We start from the raw sequence: 22,024 nt of genomic DNA, 5'->3' as shown, positions 1-22,024 counted from the left end.
AGTTTAATTTACAAATTATTTAGGGCGTTGAGAGTTCATGTACTAAGGAACGTGGCGGTTATCTGGCACAGAAGATAGCACACAATTAAGCCATTAAATACAACAAAGGGAGGAGAAGCGGTTCAGAAAATGGATGGATGCGTGGTATGGAACATTGCTTTACTTTAATTGTTTTCAAGCAGTTCCACATGCTTGTGTCTTTCCACATGAACTTGCATGCATGGACACACTTTTCAAGAACACCCATTTAAGTGTTTCGTTCCACAGTGGTGGAATATAAGGAGATTCAAAATGCCATTGTATCTTCATCAATATAGTCAAAGTTTTCCAGACCCGCTTTGGTGAATAAGGCTTCATCTTTTTTTTTTTTTTTTTTTTTGGGTTCAATCATGTCACATTTACAGTAAAAGTATTACTAAGAAAACCACATTGCTCTTGAAAAGTACTAAGTGGTAAGAACACATTTGTTCTAAGAACATTTGCTGAATGAGGTCCGATGTTTAATTTGAGTTACTGTATATTTTGAAACATTGTCCACAACAGCTACGGTTTACGGCACTGTATTATGGAAAATAAAAAAAAAAAAAGGCCGAAATTTATGATAACAAAGTTGCACATTATCTCATTAACGCGTATAAAAATCCTTTTCATAAACTGCAAAGCATTAACTGTCTTAATCTTGAATCAACCGGGGTATGTTTTTTTTTCCATACCAAAAGAGATGCTTTAGGAAAGCCCAGGGATGAATGTGTAATGATCTCGAAATAACCTAAAGCCCCTTTTTTTCCCCTCTTTTCGATGTCCTCCCTCCCTCCTCCCCTCGCTGTCCTTTTTTCTCCCCTTTTGGGAAACATGCCTTTCCCAGCTGCACAGCCCCCACAGCAAGAGGCCAGGCCAGGAGCACAGCTGGCCAGACTTGGTGGAGCCAGTCGACAGGCGCATGGAGCGCAGCCCGCCCAGGGCCCGCTTCCTCCACAAACATGCCCAGGTGTGGGGCCTCCGAGCTGGGCTTCTGATCTCTAAACAGCACAGTGTGTGCGTGCGCGCGCGCGCGTGTGTGTGTGCGTGTGTGTGTGAATGTAGGGAGGGATGATAGGATGAGGGATCAAGAACGCAGAAGGGGGTGGGGGATATGCTGTGTATGTGTGTGCAAGTGAGTTTGGGGAAGGGGGCGAAGGAGGGGGCGGGGGCGGGGGGGGGGGGGGTGTCGGGTCATCCCTGCCGAAGCTGTGTCAACATTGTGTGTTAATGTGTTTGAGTATGTGCATCTGTATCTGCATGTGTTTGCATTTCGGGAAGCGGGGGTCAGTCCAAGGGTAGAGAGCGGGTAAAAAACAATTACCGCAGAACTGGAGCGGAATTGTGTCTGAATTGATCATAGCGACCCATGGTGGCCTTGTGCCATGTCCGTAATTACAATACGGTACTAAGATACATTGGCTATCAATCAACAAGTCATCACCTCCATATAAAAGTCATGGGAGCCATATCAGACACTTGTTCATGCTGAGCTGTGACCTTAAATGAAAACACTCTTCCTGCATATGCCATTCAGAGCTCCATTTTGAATCACTTTATAAATCACGACTGCAACAGAACAAATCCATGTAAGCGTACCGCCATGTTGCATTATTTGATATGTGACCGCGGTGACCTCATACATTCGGCCTGGTTGCCACCAAAAAAAGAATCATTTGCAAATTCCCAGATACGTCACCTGAATGCGCACCCGCAGGAACTAGTACGTGGTGCACCGGATGAAACTAAAAGGAGGCGTTTGCGCTGAGGTCACATCAGATAAGACGAGGCCAGACGGCCTGAGATAAGCTCTTTGAACGACTCTATCTGCAGAGTCAGCAGCAGCGGGGAGATGTTCTCCCCCTGCAGCCGTTTCGCATGATGACTGCGAGCCAGGCGGCCGATGCCGGCTTGTTTGCGGCCTAGTACTGCTACTCATTAAGTGGAGGAACCCAAGGCCTTCTGACTGACTGCCTTGTCTATTGCAATCCCCCCCCCCCCACGCGGGATTGCTCATGCACGCATGACAGACACTCACGCAAATACGCGCGCAGACTCACAGACTCCGATCTGATGACGACCCCTGGAGAATCACAGATGGTGTCGGTGGCCCTCTTGTGGAGGAATAGAAAACACGAGTGCGGCACATGTGTCGCATTGGAACTTTTCAAGCTCTTTGGCGCTCCTAACAGTAAACAGCTGAATGCCTTAATTGAGGCGTCTAGTCGCATTAGTCATGATTAAAGTGAATTTTGTGAAAGCATCAAATTATTATACTGTCTGAAGAATTGAGGCCGTCACGCCGCAATGGCGCTTGTCTGTCAGCAGACTGACAGCCACGGTCGGGTTTTATTGCTTTTGTTCCAGCTGAGATGCGGTTATCAACAAAACAATCATCTGTAAACAAACGCCAGGATAAAAATACTGTTAGAAACAGAGTGAACTGTGTCAATAATTTTTTTAAAATTGTGCACTGTATGCATACCGTATTTGCCGTAGATTAGGGGTGTCAAACTCCTTTTACATTAATTCGGGTTTCCGTCATGTAAAATGTTTAACTGCGTCATCATACAGTATTATTACAAATAGTACACACAACAAATTGATGAATAACTAGGTTTAAAATGATAAGTCAAGGATTATAGTTGTTCAAGTTACCGAAGAAAGGGCTTTTAAAACATGTTTATTAACATGTGAAAATTTGACATTTCGGCAAGAATCATGGAAGTCGATGCACAAGATTTGCGTTTGTGTCCGAAACCTGCGCTGTAGATTAAACTTAGTTATGGTCACCAGTTTTGTCAATACATATACTGGATGTAGTGTGTGTGCATGCTTGTGTGTGTTTGTGCGTGTACAGATGCAGATCCCCCGATGCTTACTGTTATCACTGTAATTAACAGAGGATTCCGTCTATGTGACGGACAAGTCCGTCCATCCGCGTATGACGGACGACCGTTTTGCTGACGGTTGACGAATGACGGGAAAAAAAATGTGTGTGCAATCCGTCTTTAGTCTATTTTTAGCGGCGAGGCGTCAATGGCTGCAGCGAGGAACAATAGTGAGTTGTTGTTGAGTTGTTGTTGCTCGGGGGCAAGATTTGAGTGGGGGAGGGGGGCGCTATTGAAGTTTGAATCGCTGGCGGAAGCACGTTTCAAATCAGACGCTACTATTTTTGTAAAAAAAAAAAAAAGGCGAATGACGGGTACCCACGCTGCAGAATAGCGGACGCTCAATTTGGAGTCAAATGCCCAGCTCTGGTAATTAACATGCCAGACCAGTAGATGGCGATGTAGTTAAACCACAAAACAACACACACCTTTCATGCAATAATGGGAAATTCACTGCCTGCGAATTTGTATGTCATCTATAAAAGTTTACAAATGCGAAAACAAATGCCCTTCAGTCTCGTGTGGGAAACGGCTCGCACGAGCTTGACGTTTCCATTGACAGCTAACAAGATGGCTGACGGGTGGCTCTGTGATGTCATCAGTGCTGTTGGAATGTTTCGCGGGCTTGCCAGGATCATCGAAGACTGAATTGTTTGTTGAACTGGGAAAAAAAAAAAAAAAACGGATGTCTGTCTCTCTGTGTCAGCCCTATGATTGACAGGTGATCTGTCCAGGGGTTACGACCCCTTGACCCTGAATATATTGAGCCGTATAAAAAAACGGACTGAACCCACCCCAGCTTCTTAGTCTACTTTGAACTCATTTTTCCACGACATCGTCATGCTGTCTTCATTCCACTTCCGCGCGGTCCGCTTGACTGTCGCTTCGTCGTGCTGACAGTCTACTTAGAGACGTGTTCTTCCGTGCTCCCACCGAGCGGAGGTTAAAGCCTAGTTAACCTCTCACGTCCAGGAGAATTCCGCAAGCTGTCAGCTGTTTCTTCCAGGAGCGTCCCGCTGGGGTGTCGGGGCCCCGACGCTGGGAAAGCACTCGATGCATCTCTGCGACGAGTATCAACACAATTAAAGTGTTTGAACAACCCTAATGTGCGCACACACACACACACAGAGGGTGTCTGTGTGAGCACTGCTGCTACTGCCATCTCACGCTAGGCAAGCGTCAGTGTGTTTGCAATAAAGGTTGGGAAGTACTAGTTTCGGGGGATCAGCTGGGATTTGTGTGAGTGTCAATTTGCGCGTCCCATTGTTTTGCTTAAGGGCGGAACGGCAAATGATGGCTTGCTCACCTGTTCACACAAACGCGCGCGCGCGCGCGCTCATCGGCAGTCTGACCTCCGCATCTTTCCCTGCGCTCACCTGTTTGCTCAGAGGACGTCCACACCCCGATCAAGTCAAACACGGCGCCAATGTTTCCGCGCTACCTGTTTGAACAGCTGAGCGAGGCGTCGACTCTCACACTTTGCACAATAGCGCGGGCCTCGGCTTTGCCAGACGCACCGTCGCACGCGTAGGCCCGGTTCTGCTCCGTTCCCTCATTGGGACTTGGATGTGTTAAATGCTGAGCCACTAAAAGACATTTTCCTCCTCCTTTAAAATAGCTCCCTGATGGACTACAATGAGAATTGCGGTTTTTGTAGCGCATGCTTGCGGTCTGCATTGCTTTCTATATATGGTGCAAGGCCTTTTGGGTCCAACATCTAATTATGTGTGTGCATTGATGGAAAGGGATTGCGCACACATACTCACATCCAGCAGGAATCTGTAATTGTGTAAATGTGGATATAAAGTTTGGGAAGCAGCGAAGCTATTGAAGGAATGCCCTGGTGCCAGTGAGACTGGGGAGCAGGGCGGCAGATGAGCTGTGGTGGGGCTAAATGAGGAGCGACACCAAGCAGCACTGCTCTCTGATGTGTAGGCAGCTGCACTCGGCCATCAGCTGCAGTCGCGTTCGCACGTGCAGTAAATATGCTCACACACAAATTGGAAACCTCAGGCAAGTTGTATGGACAATAGCGTTGGCGCAATTTAGGGGGTTGTCTAAGCGAAAAGTTGGAAAAGAAAATCCCTTCTTTTGTTTAGAGGAAAAAATTCTGAGAACAACAGATCTTCAAAATAACAGCAAGCGCAATTTGCGTGCTGCACTTGCACTTGGTGATGTCTTTCGGGGTGCGTTTCCATTGCGCAGTACCGGCTTAGCTTATCTGTATTTAGCTCTGCTTTGCTATATGATGGCTGATTTTTGGTGGACGTACTTGTCTACACAGTTGCTCGGGTTTTAGGTAACGGCCAATCACGGCTCAGCTCTTTTCTGAAGCTGAGCCATAATTGGTCGTTATCTGAGCCCTGAGCAGTTGTGATGTCATTTTCGGTCGACAGAAAGTGTCAAAATGGCCGCCCCCTGACATGGATACAAACAGGTGGATTCTACTGCTTAACTCGTATTCCACAAACATAATATTTCATCAGAATGCCATGTTTACACATAATATTGTAAAGAACATTTGGGGGTTGACTTCTGCTTTAATAAGGCACTGTTGAACCTGCTCAACCAAAGAGCAGCCAACTGTGTTTTTTGTCACCCATTTTGTCTAGGCTGAGCACATTTGGAACCGTGACTGACCGACTACCAGGTAGTACCTCGTTTTGACATTTCGAAATCAATTGTACCGGTATGTGGTTATATGATGTTTGCTTCACACACCTTTGTTTTTGAAGATATTTTGGTCTGACTCAAAATTGCATTTTTGGCTTATACTGGCTAAGAAGTGGCCCCCTGGCGGCGCTACCCAAAAATTGTGTTGCCCATCCCTGGTGTAAATGTAAAATTGCTGTTAGTTTGTTAAATGTACTCTAGGCTAAAGAAAGTGTTATGTACAAGCGCTATGTGAGTCCACCATTGTTCCACAATGCTTGCATAAACGTCCAAAACAACTTGATTTTTATCAGTTAAATTGCTAAAAAAAAAAAATAAATAATGCGTTGCATAAATGCCTCCTTCAAATTTGGAGCTAGTTTTATCTAATAGGCAGTCGGAGAGACAATTATGGATAAAATTGAACACAGTGGGCTCATTGGCGTCTTTCTGTCGCTGGCCAGCCAAGTTTGGGGGTCCGTGCGGAGGGGTTTTGTGGCTGCGGTGCAGCCCGAGGCCGAGCTGGACTGATTTACAGGCGGCGTGGGGACATGTGCTGGGGATACTCCCAGAGCAGCCTGGTGGGGGCCAATGCAGCCGCTCCGCTGCTGCCTGCACATCTGGAGTCTAGACTCAGTGGCTCTGCCTAGCGCCTCACTCCCTCCCTTCTTTGCTCTCCACATCCACATCCATCCGTCCGTCAGCCTCAGCTGCCGCGCCTCCCTCCCACCTTCATCCACTGTTTGCGTAGCTGCCGCTCCACAATTGAAATAGAGGAAAAGCTCTCTCGATTTGACTCCCTCCGTCCCACTCGCTTTCCCTCTCCTGTCTTTCTCCCTAATTCTTGCCCGGCACATCTGACGAGAGACAAAAAAAAAAAAAAAAAAAAAAGTTCGAAATGAAGTGTGTGTCACGGCATGCATGTGGAAGGAATCACAGAGGGGATTGTTATTGCTCCCTCTGAAAGCTGCAAAGTGGGAGGGGGCCCTCCAGTGATCTTACAAGGAATCGAGGATCATACGTCTGACACATTGAAGCACATTGCCTCTGACATGTATAAACAGCGGAGTGATAAACATGATCGCTCACACACTTACTGGTGGCTCCTTTTGGTTCGCGTCGGTAAAATAGAAACATCTTTTTCAACTCAACTTTGACAAGACCAAGATTGTCCTGGCGTGCCCATAGACTTTTTTTTTCCTTTTAGTCTCTGATACACTGGAGGTCCCTCCGTCAAAATTCAAGTGACTTATCTCATATCATTCTGAATCAATCTGCTTGCCGACACATTGAAAAAAAGTGCACAACATACATAAACAGAAGGGACAATATTGTACAGCGACACGACCCATTCCTCCATATTTTGTGTTAATTTATCGCTTTTACTCGTTATATTATTGCTATTTTGTTGTTGTGCTTTGTTACGGCTGCAGCTGTTGTGAAATGCGCTATATAAATAAAGTACATGTATTGTATTGGTAGATCATATCATATATTTATCCACATATATGGAGCTTCGTCATTTCTTTGCTGCTTCCGGTACGTACAATATGTTAATGTTCGAATTTTTTTTTTTTTTTTTTTTTTTTAAACAAGTCAGACCAATTTGTTCTCAAGTGGCATCAGATGATGTCAGCATTGACAGAATCACATATTTTCATGAAACGTTTTATGTTTTTGTCAGGTTGTCAGATCAATATTAAATACTAAAATGAAAATAACATGTCTTGGCTCAGTCCTCTGTAAACAACACAATAACAATTGATCACATTTATGTTCCAGAAGGAACAAACTGTCGGGAGTGTCAGTAATTTACTGCGGGCTTATAGAGGCCTCCCTTTTTTCCCCCCATGTAGTCTGATTTCCTCTCCAAGTAACAAACATGCTTTTTTTTTTTTACGACTACGCTCACCCTATCTTATTCACACCGTGCCTTGCGCTGTAGGATAAATGGTGGCGTTCAGCTCTGAGGTGTTTAACAGGTCATAAAATGCAGCTACGTGATACTCTTCAACAAGGCTGGAACCTGTGTGGCTGCTCGCCTGACTGTCGCCTGCCGGCCGCCCCCTTTCCTCCCCTCAAATGGAACAAATTATCCAGCTGCTTGGGTAAAACAAGGTAATATTCATTTTAGAAAGAAGGCGAGAGAGAGAGAGTTAGAGAAATACAAGAAAAGAAAACATCTGGATAGCACCGCTTGCTGTATGCCCTTTCTGGAAGCCATTAGAAAACAAATGGAGTTCCTAGTTTGAATGGTCTCCTCTCACTTTCACATTTAACACCAGTTGAACCTTTGCACATCATCTCACCACCTGTATCAACTGTGGCGTCCACTCTGCTCTTTTGTTGTACTCAAGGAAGAGGCAGTAGGGATAGTAAAAAAAAAAAAAAAGTGGGGGGGGGGGGATCCTGAATGCAAGACAGGAAGGAACTCATTGGATTGCAACTCCAGATTAAAAAAAATACAGATGTAGGGATTCACACATCTTTTACATTGGCCAACTATTGTAGTTGTAAATGTATAAGCGAATATGAAACATGACAAAACACGGAAAAAAAATATGCGTGACCGACAACGTGTTTTTGTTTTGCCTTTCATGAGGGGGGGATAGTCATTGTGGCACATACGTCAACATGTTCCATTTGGGTTGACCCAACTTTACCCAAATGTACAGTATTCATCCGACACCTTGAGCATTTCCTTCGCGGCGGTTTTTGTTGGCAGAGTCAAAACACGTAAAAAGTCTACCTGCAAGAGCAAACCCTTTTTATCTCAAGACGACTAAGAGACGTTGGGGGCCCACCTCTGACCCCATCAATGATTTCTATATGCATTTAAATGTAATTCGACATCTTATGTTAAGAATGACAACGGAATGCAATAGGCCTACAATGATTTCCCCTTGCTTCCCTCGATTTCGTGGCCCGGATGACATTTTTTTTTCATTTTTTGTCGCCACCAATTAAAAATGGTACTTCAGAATCACCTTGTGTCACGCTTCAGCTGAAACGCTGGCTTGAACCTTGTACATCAATTATCTCAATGTTGCGCACATACCGCTTTGCCACAGTTCAAGGCTGTCTAGACAGAGTACGCTAATTATATTGTGCAACTCTAAAATTGCATTTTAAACCACAACAATCGGTGTCTAACTGGGATAAGTCAGGTGTGTCGTTAGTGTCCTTACATAGTAAACCAATTAATATGTGCAAAGACATCGCTGATAGAAAAGCGGTGGTGCAGGAAAAGTCGTTTTTTTTTTTTTTTTTGCCAGGTTTTTATTTCAAGTAAAGAAAAACATGTTTTAACATGTTATCAGCAATCTTAGATTCAGGTATGAAGAAATGCAACCAGGGTGCTGAAGTAGATGATTGTGGATATGATTTGACTGCTGATAAAGAGGTGAAGAAAAACAGTGATGCAGCTGTGGTGTGTGTGTGGCGGGGGGGGGGGGGGGGGGGGGGAATTGTTGTCTGTGACCTTTAGTTTGATCTGTTAAATGTTCCCTTTTTCCTTTGTTTTAAAAAACATTTTCAATGTTGAAACTGATAGAGGTGGTATTGGCAGTGTGGTTCAAGTAACAGACCTTTGTGCGGCATGCGTTGGGATCGATTCCCAGTCAATGCACGGTTCACAATCGCCCTGTGATTTGCCGGTGAACATTCCAGGGTGTTGTCAGCTCCAACCCCTCGGTTTTGAAAATGGATGGATGAAAATCAAATTGAAATATCTGGAAATGTTCATCCGGATTATTACGTACCAACATCCGTGTGACGTTCAGGTGCTCCAGACTTCCTGGTAGGATGCTGCCAAAGTGGTTACTTAACTAACCCCGAAATAAAGGTCACTGTTAAACGTGTTACATTGTGCCGCGTGCAGGTGTGGGTTCGTGAATGTGCATCATTGTCAAACCTGTCAGGCATGGACTTCGTAAAGCACTTTAATGTGTATCTGCTCCAGCTGTAAACCCCTTGGAGTGTGTTAACTTGTATTGCAACAAAGTGACTTGAGAGCTTTTTTATGGCCATGTTATGACGCCCTGAATGGTCCAACCATCTGCAGGTGGTCCTTAAAACTTTTGCTTGAGCTTGTCCCGTCATACCCTTGATCTGTGGAAATTTTGCATGAAAGGAAAAGTGCCCTGCTAGAGCCTCTGAATGTTCAAATTGATTTTTGGATACAATTTGAATTGTAGCAATTTTAATTCCATCAGTCGGTTTTTAAGGGCAATCCCTCATTTGCATATTTGCACCGCCGATCGGGCCGGTCCGTCAGTCCGCCACTGACGGCCGGCCGTTGTGCTGACGGTTTTTTTGGGGGGGGATTGGGGACCGACTGACGGACCTCTGATGGACTAACTGACGGATTTAACTGACGGACAGACCAATTGATGATTACAATTAAGTTCGTCACGAAAAATGAATGGTAAATTCAGCAAAATGCCCTCCTCTGTCAATTAACATAACCTCCACGATTTTGGAAAGTAGCCAAAATACGCAGAGAAAATCCGAACAAGCACGGGGAGAACATGAAAATTGGTCACAGGAGGGCCTGAGCTAAGATTTGAACCCGTGACTTTTCAACTGTCAGGCAGACCTACTAGATCCAGCTTGCTGCCAATATCTCCATTTAGCAGCAGTGAAATGATCTGCTCTCGTCACAAAAATAACCTTTTCCAAAAATATTTGAACGGATTATGAGCTTCTCTGCCTGGATGTTATGCACTGTTGTTTCATCTGCTGAGGCTCTACAACACTTGGGGAAACTGTCAATACAAACCTCCATGTTGCTGTTCTGTCTTTTAAAATAGAAGTGTTAAGGTCCAATGAATCATATACTGTAAATAAGAAAACTGATGATGATGAAGTATAATCAGGAGGTTCTCCATCTTGGCCAAGGAAACAGGCCTGGGGAGAGGCTGAGACTAGAACTCACGCTTTTCCTATTGCTAGACACACTAAATGTGTTCTTAGAGTTAGAATTTTTGTGTAGAATGTGTCCTTTCGATGACCTTTGTAGCTTGGGGAAATAATGAAAACTAAACATTCCCTTTGAAGTGAGCTCATGGAGATGGGATCTACTAGTTATTGCTATACTCCTTTCTCTATTGCTCTCCCACAACTCTGGGATGAATTTGTGTAATCCGAGCACATTCTTCCCACAGCGTACACACCCCTCAGGAACAATAGATGCTTGAACGAACAAGGCTGTTTATGAAACATCTTAATATGAGTTCCTCTTGTAAGGTTAGCGTTAGTTGGTTGGTTGACTCCAACAAATCAAATATTTAAATGATTGTTTCCTGTTATATTTTGTGCAAAACACTCACTTAAAAAAAACAACAACGACAACTATATGATACGATTCATTTTTATGCAGCCAAAAAGGATTATAATAACACGATCTTATAATTTCTTATATTTTTCCTCAAATGGCATTATATTTGACCTGAGGCCAGCCAGCTTGCAGTATAGTATTGCGTGTACTAAGGGCGCCCCCGTGTGTCCGAAGAAAGAAAGATGTGAAGATTTGAAAGGTTATTCCAATAACTAGAAAAATAATTATTGTAGATGAACTATATATACTTAGAAACTACATACTAATATTTGCATTTACAGTAAATATATAAAATGGCTACATATGTTACAATACATGATATTACCAGCAAAATTATCAATAAGATACCAATAAATGTTTGTTTGTTTTTTACTTCCTATTTTTCAAATACTCAGCATGCTCAAAAAGGCAGTGATGCGTTTACGTGATATGACGCCTTCAATTTGTAAGAAATAGAATAATAACCACTCCCTTTTGGATACACGCAGAACACCACGTGATTAAAGAATGTTTTTAAAGCCCTCGGTTCAGCATCGGAGCTTTTTGACCGGCAATATATGACCAACTATGTGCAATATAAACAAAAAAATGGATATTAGTGTTCCTTACGTTTGCAAGTCATGTGAAAACTACACCGCGCAGTTTTGTGAACGAGCAGCAGATGGCGCTGCGAGGCAACATTCCTCAAAAGCCGCTACAGAAGCCCGGATATGACGCCACGTTAAGTCGGATAACTGAAATGTACTGTTGGAGCTATAAACAACAACAAAGTACTGTTGGAGCTAACATCTAACTTGCTAACTTAAGTCGTCGCCAGGATTCAAAGTAAATTTAAAAAATATTCCACATGACGTAGTACCGTACAGGGATGCTAGTGAAACAAAACTGGCTAAACTACACTCACAGGCATCAATATTAGGTACAACTACATGTCAAGAAATATACTTACGCAACTAACTCTACGAATGACGAGACTCAGTGTTGATTGCGAAGTGTGTGTTTAACAACGTTTCATACGGAGCTTGCAGTCGTGTAGAACTTTGGTGTTTCAAATGTCTTGTTTCCTGTCATTAGCTACACAAGAGACGCAAACTCCAACGTCAGACTACTTCGTATGATGCAATGTACACAGTTGTAATCAACCACACTAATTAACCTTTTAGATACTGTATCATCTACTGTATTAGCTCTGGGGAATTAATGACGGACACATCCAAACAGGGCAGCACAACAAGTGGTTAGATTGTCTGCATCATAGTTTTGATGTTGTGGTTCGAATCTCGGCTACGCCCTTCCTTGTACTCTGGTTGTGCCTCCTATGCTTGTATGCTTATCCACTTTACTCCAGCTTCATCCTAGATTACAAAAACATGCACGTTAGGTTCATTGATGACAACATTATTTGATAGGTGTGAGTGTGAGCATATATAATTGGATGACTACCGGTATGTGCCCTGTGATTGACCGGTGTCCTGCCCATGGTGTATCGTGTCTCTCGCCCAAAGTCAGATGGCATTGACTTAAGGTTAGTCACGTCCCTAATGAGGACAATAAAATAAAAAACACAATAAAATGGATGGATGGACATCCAAACAATATATAAAAACATTGTACATCTGAGCGACATGTCAAAACAATGTACTTTCTGAATCCAAAAGATTGCTGCTGCAGGTGGTAGGTCTTGGTGTAATGTAGCACAACATGTGGCTGCCACTGAAGGTCGTTCACGCATGCTCTTGTCTCCCCCTTGCTCCAGGCAACTACTTGACAAGAGGCCTCACTTGTGGCACAGAGTGACTGAACTGGCATGCATAATCAAGGTAAGACGGATGAGTGTTTCCATCGTATGCCTCAAATATTCTCCTCCAGACATTCCATTATCTGAAAAGTTGAAAGAAAAAACCTGTGTGTGTTGTGTGCATTTCTGGACAGTGTTATACTGTAAGTGAGTTATAATAATATAAGTGAGATCCACTCTAGCTGCAGCTTATTTACGTCCATGTTCCTGGGTTTATCTACTTCTCACACTTTACAGACAAATTACTCTTTAAAATTAAGTATACTCTGAAAGTAAAGGCAGTATAGTATCCGCCAACATGTTTAAATGTAAATAAAATCTGACAGCCTTAATGTTCTATTCCTCAGGGACATTACCTCCAGGTAATTCCCAACAGTGTCAGTAATGTGATGGTTTCTATTTTTGTAGGAAGCTCAAATGAGCTACACTTCCCTCCAAAAGTATAAGAACAGTGAGCTCTGGTCCTTCATTTCTGTTGTAGACTGAGAACATTTTGGTTTGTCATCAAAAGATGAATATCAGATAAGACTTCAACAGCCAGAGCTCCAGACTAGCTTTTTTTTTTTAATTTTTATTTTACTAGGAATACAGTGGCCCCTACCCTGAAATGTGAGAGGTGCAAGTAGAAAATTTAGGGGGACACATTGTAAATCTACTTGCAAATTTAATATTGACATTTCCACTATATAACTGATAAAGGAGCTGAAGTGTGGAGGAATATTTAAAAAAATAAAAAAATCACCAAATTTACTAGTCGCACATGGATGAAACATTTACTTGCTGTCTCAATTGTTAGGACCAAAATGTGCATCTGATTTCACGAGCACTTGTTTAGAGTCTTTACAGTTCTCAACATGTTTCCGTCATCAACTTTTATTTTCCTTGGTCTCCCCTTTGGACGTCTGTTACTTCATACATCTGCGGCTTTTTTCATCTTCAGGCCATTCCAAATAACGATGCCAATTATTTGTGCAATGGCTTTGATTGATTTTCCTGCTTATGTCAAGTTCCCAATAACTTGTTTTCCACCCGTAGAACCACAGATCCCTTGTCTCATAGTGGTCTATTGATGTCAAAACCACATTTTTTTCGGTTAACAGCAAAAGTCAAATGATTGGCCTCACTGTTCTGATACCTTTGGATCGCAGTGTAAATACGTTTTTATTGAGACAGCTTCTACATATGTGTCAGAAAGTGACACTCTTAAATGGACTTACAAGACTTGAAAAGTATAGTGCATGTTGGACCCGAGGTTGCCTCTCTTCTGCTTGTCTGTCTCACCCCCCCCCCCCCCACGTTGACTACCCTCCAGTGTCTCATATTCATCCATCTGTGCTCTTCTCTCCCTGACTTTGTCGTTCCTCCGAAGGCTTTCCAGCCGCATTGTGTACGGTTTTGATGTGTTTTTTACTTCTAATGAGCCAATTGTTCCAGTGTTCCAGTCCCCTAAGGGAGAGCCGTGTAGCTCACAGAAACCGTTTAAAACGTAGTCACCCTCACAAGAGGGAGATTGAGGCGGAAAAACAAAACGCGACAGAAAAAAATGCCTCTGAGCACGTCCAAAGTGAAAAATGTGTTGATGACAGTTTATGACAGCGCATTCTTTTCCCGTCAATTAGACTGCGGTTATTCAAAAGCAATTTGCAACTCCCTGCAGTGGAAAATGTACGCCATCTCCTCGGGCCTTGCTCTGCGATTGTGTAAGTGATGGATCCATTCCATTTCTCTGTGTGGGTCCGAGCTGAAGAAGCAGAAATATTATTAAGGGTAGATCCGAGGCGCAGCACTCCATCTTTGCTCGTGCTCTTTCACAGACAGCGACGAGGTGTGTGCGCGCATGCTGAAAGACGGCGTGTGAGGCCGTCGAGTATCGATACAGCCGGTGTTGGTGTTGCTGATTAATTGACATGACATTTTGCTGTTCTTGCTAAATGTCACATCCCATGCCGCGCGCTCGGTTCATGGACGTCCGCCCGTTGCAGGCCCTTCCTCCCTTTTGTCTCCCTCGCCATCCACCTAGTCTTTATCCAAAGGTCATACTCTATGTGATTTATGCGCAAGAATTGATACGCCGGTGTGATCTCTTTTGATGTCCATCCCTTTTGAGAGTTTGTCCAGCGCTTTAGGAAGCGGTTCTGAGCTCGTCCTCATCCTGACAGCATCGGTTCAAAGGGAGCTTAAGGTGGTGTCCTTCGGTGTAGTTCGTGGTAAAAATGTGACGGTGAGAGATGGCGGGGGGGGGGAAATCTCTACCTTCATGTATGCTGGTCCCCGAAGACCCAATTTAGGTTTGTCTCGATATCTCGAACGAGGGGGCGAAAAGTATGGAGAATTAGCTTTCATTCTCGAGTGAATGAGTTTGCTCTATCTTAATGAGGTTTGCCCTGTCGGAGGGAACAGTTCACAGCCTGCATGCTAAACAGGCCGAAATTGGACCAGAGCATTAGCCCCGATACTACACGAATACATTCTTTCACCCCAGTTGTGATTCCAACTCTGCTACGCAATTACCCTCATACACAATTTTATCTTGTCACGTCCAAACGAGAATAAAAGAGCAAGCGGAGCAGCGACCATCTTGTATTTTTCGTTCTCTCGGGAAAACTAATTCCAGACTCTAATTAGCTGCAGAAAACATGCCACCCGTCTGACTGGAGACATTGAGTGCGGTTATGCAAATGAACCCGAGGATTGTCGGATGCCATTTGACAGAATCTCATTCTGGATGGTGCCAGACCAGATAGAGAGATTACCCGGCCGTATCTGAGCGCGGGCAAACAGGAAGCGATGAGCCTCGTAATTTATTGTGTTGCAATTTCTCTTGTTTGGCTTCAGACAGCTCATTAAGGGGAGACTTGTCACAGGGCCGGACAGAAAGACAGACTTTAATAAGCCGTCCCGTGCTCTGTCAGCATCAGCTCTTTTCCGCCCCTACGCTGTGACGTCTTTAAAATGCATCGCCAACTGAGGTTTTACACAATTCATCATCTTGCTCCCTCTCCCCCTGGAAGGAGTTATTTCATCCTCCCACTTGTCGTTAGTCTGCTTACAGGGTTGCTTCAGGGCAGCTATTCAGACATGGCCAGCGGGTAGAAATAAGGAGAGGCACTTTATAAAAAGGCTGCCATGTTTTTGAGTGGGCTTTAAGTGTCACGCCGCCGAGGCTGCTGAAACATCTGCATACGCTCACAGAGTCCTCAACGTCTCATTAAATATCGTTGTGTTTTGCTTCTGTCTTCGAAGGTTTTTGACGTTCAGGAGTACACAAAGAAAACAGTACCTCCCTGCAACAGCGATGTTTGTTCACTGGTGAGGTCATTTGTTTGGCTTAAAGCCCATCAGCTCCTTGTTGCATGCCACACGGTGTTCGCTTGCAGATGCTGCACGTAGCGACACTAAAAAGAAGAAAGGTCCACTCTGGTACAAACACGCCATTAATTATTGAGAACGCCAAACACGGCTGCTTGCTAATTTACATATTTGTTGAAAGTCTTTTCATTTACGATTCAGGCCCTTAAGTCTCGCGACCGACATTAAAGATTGCAATGTTGAATTCAAGTGCACTTGCAAGCTGCGATGGAATGTTTATGGCTGCGCATGCATACTTACAGTACGTGTGAAAGCGGTAAAATGAATGAACGCGGTATTTCCTCCAGCCGGTGCAGTATTTGGGGGATGCAGAAACGACCATATTGGGCACGTGTAGCTAATGAGGGGTTTGGTCGGGGCATGGGGACGGACGACCATAGCAACACAATATATACAGAAGGAAATGCACAAGTATAGTTTATTACTGGGGAGAAGAGGCAAAAGAAACGGTTGCGATACAAATGGCGTTGAACTGGGATGCTCAAGCCCCACCATTTCAGACGAGCATCCTCGTCGCCGTACGGTTGAAATTGTTAGTCCCAGCGGTTTTGCGCCTCCGCGTTGCCGCCCACACGACGCTTTAAACTGATTACAAATGTATTTGTGCTGAAAACACTGGGGTGCCTTGTTAGACAAGCCCACGAGCGCTTCTTATTAATGTGGTTGGCAGACATTACACTGAGTGCCGTACATTACGAATGCAAATAACGCGCCGTCAAAGCGGGTTCAGCTAATTGTGGGGAGATAGGCTGGCTCTTGGCCCCTAGCGCCTTCCGTTCCTTGAGATCGCAGACCTCTCGGGGGGGAAACGGCGGTTTGATTGGGAGTGTGTGTGTGTGTGTGTGTGTGCGCGCATGTGTGTGTGTGTGTGTGGGGGGGGGGGGGGGGCGCCCTCTTTGATCTGTGGATCCCACGGTCTGCAAGCGGTACTTCAATGTCTGCCAACCTGCTGTGGACTTGAATACTGTCGATCGGGAGGTGCGTTTGCCCCTCTGCGCATTTTAGTGGAAGTGAGTGAACCTTTGTGATAGCCACACCACTGACTTGGTGTTTTAAAGGGACCGTTGAGTGGCCTGAATAATGGCACTTATGTCATAGGTCTGTATGAAAAAACAAAACAAAAAAATGATCGAAACTTTCAGCACAAGTTGTAACGCGGCGACATTGGACATCATTAAAGGAAGGAGGCGAGCATTGTAGTATTGTTTCCTGGCTTGCTTTGTCACGCTCAGTTATCACCCAGTGCCTGAAAACGGTGAGCAGTCATCGGCAAAATCCATATCCAAAATCTACTCACGTCCAATTCAACCTGTGGAAATATAAAAGTGATTGGCACAATATTTTGCATTTTATTGGAGGAGAAAGCGGAAAAGTGAAGGAAAAAAATGGATGGGATTAAAAACAACTTCCATACTGGGACTGTGGCTGAGTTCTTGCCATTTGTCACACATTGCTAAAAGATCTTGCAGATGCAGTGTCTTATTTTGTGGAAGTCAACCCAAACATTTTTTTTTTCAAGAATATGTTCTATGCATGCCCTCTAGTTGAAACAAGGCATTCTGATTAATATTGTATTTGTGGAATATGAGTTAAATCTACCCGTTTATAGCCATCTCACGGGGCGGCCATTTTGTCCCTTCTGTCGACTGAAAATGACAGCTTACCTGTTTTCTGGAGCTGAGCCACGATTGGTCGTTATCTGAGCCCTGAGCAACTCTGATGTCATTTTCAGTCGACAGAAGTGACAAGGGTGGAATTTACTGCTTTAACTCATATTCCACAAATACAATATTAATCAGAATGCCTTGTTTCAACTAGTGGGCCTGCAATACAAAGGCTGCACCCGCAAAAAACGCTTCCAAAAAATGGCACGGACTGGAAACGTTTGTCGCTCACATTGCATTCCAGCTACTCCTCCTAACGCAATAGTTCTCAAACGCTGGTTGCTAATATCCACTGTTATTTATGGCGGAATATCTTTTTCATGTTTATAATAGACCCTCTGTATCCGTTTACCTTTGGGAGCTGTTGACGACAAATCTGAGCTCAGGTGAAAGTAATGGGAGACAATGAGATGTCCAACACAGACACACAAAATACACAAACGCGGGAAAAACACTCCAGAGGCCTAAAACAAACAAATACACAAACGCGGGAAAAACACTCCAGAAGCCTAAAACAAACAAAGATCTGAACTGAAACCGTGCAGTGCCATTACATTCTTGACAGATTAATCAACGTTCCGTATTGCCAGAACAATGCCAGTCTGAAAGTGCCAATTCCAACTAAAAAGTACCATCTTATTAAAAGGTAGGGCTGTCACAAACTAGCCTTTTTAGAATCGATTATTCTATCGACCACTGCTCCCCGAGGCCTCTAAAAAAACAAAAACAAAAAAAAAACAAAACAACAACACACTTTTGGTTGCTTTTCTGTCTTGTCGCTTCCTTACTCTCTTGCAACTACGGCAGAGCTTTTTGTTCCTGTCCTCTGGTTAGCTTTGGAATACATCCGCTGATCTATGCTCAACCCAATTAGAAGTCAGCCGAAGAGCATGCAAGAGTGAGCAAGAGAGTTGGAGCATGAATAATCCATGTGCCCAAGTATTGTCAATGGGCTGCCGCGTTGGTACGTCGGCACCACTCAGGAAAAACATGGCCGTCTCTTTGGCATTTTCCAGATTCCAACATTTGAGGGAAAATTACAGCACTCTTTTATGTAAGCAGTCTCACAGCCTCAAACATCATCTGATATGCACTCACTTCAATACATTTACACGTAGAGAAATGCTTTTCCGACGGTCTCCTAGCAGCGTGATTTTTATCCGACCCACCGACATCAAATTCGCTTTGGCCGAGCCGAACGATGAGTGATTGATTTTCGGCCTTGTAATTGAAAACACAGAGCGGCGGTGGGCAATTAATCTTTCCCTGCCCCTGCTTCAAATTCCCATGGAGAAATACCTTAAAAATTCAGATAATAGATTGGAGCGATGCCGTTTGGCCGTCTGAGAAAGGAGAGGCGAGGAGTTCTCCGTCACCAATCTCTCTGGCGGTGACTGCATCTAAATAAGCTGCAGAAAGGGATAAACAGTCGCATCCATCACGGGATGGCCAGAGAGGACAGTGATTGATTTCCCTGCCCTCTGCTTTGCCTCTCCCTCCATGGTCAGGGTTAGGAGGTGACACGTGCACCGCTGGAGAAATGCCCGGCATCAAACAAGAGGGAAAAGCTCCAACCTCATTGTGGCATTGAGGGATTCACTGGGGCACACCGCGCCTCCTTCTGTGAGGGTTTGAACTGTCCTCTCTCTTGTGGTCGCTTCCACTTCAAAGGATTATCCGTCCTGGTAGAGACTGTTTTGTCGAGAAGAAATTGTTTTTGTGGATTTGGTGGGTGAAGTCAACCGTGGAAGGGGTTTGCATGCTTGTGGCTAACTGGAGGCTAACTCGCTGTTTCCCTTCCATTGGGGTGCCGGTGAGCCCGATCCCGAGGTGTTGCCTGGAACAACTGTGCGGCTTGCTGGCCTCAGAGGTGCCAGCCCTGATGGATATTTTGTGTGTGCCAAGCCGCGCGAGCCTTCCCTCGTCCCTCCCCGGCCCTGCCCCGCGAAGATTGATCCCTCATTCCCTCCCATTTCTTTCTCTCACTCCCCTATGTGCCTCTGCCTTTATCAGAGTCTGAATAGGTGAAACTCTCTGGCTCCCAACAGATGGCCCTGGCTGCAGATGAGAAACTGTTACCAAAAGTACGCAAGCACACGAGATAAAAAGCAAAAAAAAAAAAATTAAAAAAAAAAAAAAAAAACTGAAGGCAACCGGGAGAGCAGGGCAGGTGAAGGATGAAAAATCCAAGAGGATAAACAATGACAACAAGCTATTTGATGAAGGAAGGAGGTGAGAAATACCGGAGGGAAAAAAAAATCTGGCAAAATTGAATTGTAAATAGAGAGAAAGTCTCTCCTCCCTCTTTCCCTCCCTCTTGTATTTATCTGGTGTGAGACCACGCCTCTCTCCTTTCACTTGTCAGTGCGTCTATAACAGTGAGCTATCTGCACCGGGGCTGCGCGGGTGGAGGGGGGGGGAGGGAGGCGCGAAGCGATCCTCACTCAGGCGACTGGATCTGAGCAGACCGGACAGGACTAGATGCTACCGACTTGCCGGCGCAGGTGTGTCTTTATTCTATTTGTGTGCGCGTGCGACATGATACAAAGAGGAACATGTGTATGAGCCTGTAGGTGGCCGCTTGTTCCGCTGCAGGACTTGTCGGGTGTGTAGAAGGAATAGCGCTGGAGCTTTGCCCTAGTTTACACATGAATACTCTCATCTGTTGTGTTCATCAATGAGATTTGCCCATGTCGCTGTGGGCATTGGGCTAAGGCAAGACCGGACTCCCATGTAGTGTGCAGCCGGCTCCCTTTTGCGACTTAGAATTCGAAGGGGAGAAGTTGGTGCTTGACACTTCTTTATGCTTCATTTGTGTTTTACAAAGTGTTTCAGCAACTGTGGCTCGCTGCATTCGGAGGCGTAATTCATCATCAAATGTGATGTCGGGCAGCTATCGGACGGAACGGTCAGCTTAGGTGTGGACTCTTTGTCTCAGCGGGTGCTTTTTTTTTTTAAAATATGCTACGTTCATTGTGTCAGCCGTAGTTTACTCAGACAAATATAATCCAAACAATTGCTGAGTGAGTGGTTGTGAGACAACTTCAAGGCTTAAAAGCTGTGGGTTTCCCCAGTGGGGCACCTTTTGGTTGTTTACCTCTTCTGCACTTTTTTTTTTTTTTTTTTTTTCTTAAAGCCACTTACCATCCATCCATTCACTGCCGCCATTACCACGGCAGTGGCTGCCTCTTCCATAGAACCGCGCTCATATTCTTGGCAAGTGAATATACTCGCTATCCGTGTTTTGTCAATATCTTTATGGGTCAAGAGCTTGTGTCACCACTTATCAGTAAGCTGCGGTGGTTATGAGAGCGAGAAGTGACCTCGAGGGTGAAATATTCATGCCGGTGCCGGCTCAATGGTCCATGCTGTTAGCGGCGATATGGGTGGATGGAAGAACAAATGTGAGGATGGAGGGATGGAAGGAAATAAGGAAGCTCAGGGAGATACATGTTCTTAAAGCATTCATTATTTATCACAACGCACTCTTCCATGGAAGCTCTAAGCCCCACATCAACTGGCCTCTTTTCTCACTGAGACGCCTGTGGACTGAAGTCGGAGGATGCTCCCGCTAAGTCCACCTGTCTGCTCGTCCCCAAGGCAACACACGCTCACGCAAAAACGCCCGTGCACGCCCGCAGATGCGCATGACCTTTTCTGCATACTCACTGCATTCATGAGAAGCGAGCACAAAATCCCAGCCACGTGTGTGCATCCGTGTTTAGTACAGTATTTTTCACCCTCGGTCATCTCTTTGGGAGGCAAAAATTAAAACGCGTTCACAATCTAGGAGCGGCGACCTTGAGACCTGTTGATGTTGTTTGCGGCCGCCGTGCTGTGAATACTTAAGTCAGGCGCTTGACGTGCTGTTTTGTAAAGTGGCCGGGAAATGTGCAGGAGAGGTGGCGATGTGGCCAAGTTCCTCACATGAATATGTATTGTATGCTAATGCGGCGGCTGTTGACTCAAGCTGGTGATGAAGCAGAGGACGTCGTCCTCGTGGCACACCATCGATAAAGGCATTGTGGATGGAGGCGTCCACATCTTTGGGCGCGGGGTGACAGGTGGTGGATATCAGTGACAGCTGTCAAGGTGACACCACACAATGGTCTCTGTGGGGGAGTACCAAAGACTTAGCGATATACCGACTTCTGTCCATCTTGCACTGGTATCTATCTATTGCTTATTGATTTAGCTATACACACACACACACCCATGCACATTACATATATATATATATATATATATATATATATATATATATATATATATATATATATATATATATATATAT

General features: G+C 44.6%; 1 protein-coding gene across 4 annotated transcripts in view; it reads left to right on the top strand.

Moving 5' to 3' along the window:
* Positions 1 to 11,614: 11,614 nt before the first annotated feature.
* Positions 11,615 to 22,024, top strand: part of sulf2a (sulfatase 2a) — a 45,223-nt gene continuing 34,813 nt past the window's right edge. For 2 of the 4 annotated variants that reach the window (XM_086041955.1, XM_086041950.1), the window contains exon 1: positions 20,078 to 20,234. The gene's annotated coding sequence lies outside the window, so the exon portion shown is untranslated. Of the gene's footprint in view, positions 11,819 to 12,655; positions 12,720 to 20,077; positions 20,235 to 22,024 lie in introns of those variants that run through there. The other 2 variants (XM_086041954.1, XM_086041951.1) reach the window with 2 other exon arrangements.

Source organism: Filicampus tigris, chromosome 9, assembly GCF_054856515.1.
Source record: "Filicampus tigris isolate MCC_2025a chromosome 9, RoL_Ftig_1.0, whole genome shotgun sequence".
Classification (NCBI taxonomy): Eukaryota; Metazoa; Chordata; class Actinopteri; order Syngnathiformes; family Syngnathidae; genus Filicampus; species Filicampus tigris.
The sequence above is the reverse complement of the archived record's forward strand: the minus strand, read 5'-3'. Positions and strand labels throughout refer to the sequence as shown.